A 1,108-nucleotide genomic window follows, 5' to 3' on the forward strand; every position below is an offset into this window, starting at 1 on the left:
GGGGTCCTGATAAATCTCTGGAGACGTGACTTTTGAGATTTTTGGAAAAGGACTTAAAATTAAAAAAAATTAATGAACTTATGAAAAGTCTGGTGCGTTGAACCTTTGAAGTTATTCTTCTTCTATTAGAGCCAGCTTTGATGTTAATAATTGAGCCATATATGAATTAATGGGCCTGCCTGCTTCTATACACTGTGTCCAGTGATGTGTGTGTGTGTGTGGGTGTGTGGGTGTGCGTGTGTGATGAAGATGAGGATGAAGGTAACAGCAGCAGTGGTGGCGATGATGTCATGATTGAAATTATAATTAAAATTGTTATGATTATAATCGGGACTAAGGACGTTGGTCGATCCAATGACAGTCGAGTCAGTGATAATTGTCGATGTGAAAAAGCTAATTAGTATTATTATGATTAATATGCTAATTATTTAGTGCATTTTGAACCTTTGTGTGGTTTACAGACATAAAGCACATGTATAATAATACTGTAAACATGCAAATATGATATTCAAAATTTAAATGTGATTTAAAGATGTTGAAGGAGATAAAGATGGTGTTCATGATGATTATGATCATAATGATAACGTTGATGAGTTGGGACCAAAATGTGACGCAAACAGGAAGTCGCTGAGACGAGTTGAATCCTTCCTGTTTGCACTGCTGTGGTATCCTGTGTTTCATGATAGGACGATATTAAAAAGGTTAAACCTGGTGTGTGATTCAGTCTGTTTCATTCCAGATCTTTTACAAATTAAGGGACAAGTAATGACAAGGCCTCCTAGTCATTTTCTGGCTGTTTATTAAAGCCAAATGCAAACAAATCTTCGTTACGACGTGACTATAAAGGTAAATATGGTGCAAGTGTGAGAGCGCGTAGATGCAATGTGAGCACTTGTAGAGGATGATTTGAGAGCTTATGCAACTAAAATTGAACTTGTAGATGCAATGTGAGCGCTTGTAGAGGATGATTTGAGAGCTTATACAACTCAAATTGAATTCGTAGATGCGATGTGAGCGCTTGTAGAACATAATTTGAGAGACGGCGGTCCGTCTGGGGCCGCAGGACCTGGAGCTCACCGCCAGTGTTTCAGTTGGACTGTTAAAAAGT

Source organism: Etheostoma spectabile, chromosome 23 (assembly GCF_008692095.1).
Source record: "Etheostoma spectabile isolate EspeVRDwgs_2016 chromosome 23, UIUC_Espe_1.0, whole genome shotgun sequence".
Taxonomy (NCBI): domain Eukaryota; kingdom Metazoa; phylum Chordata; class Actinopteri; order Perciformes; family Percidae; genus Etheostoma; species Etheostoma spectabile.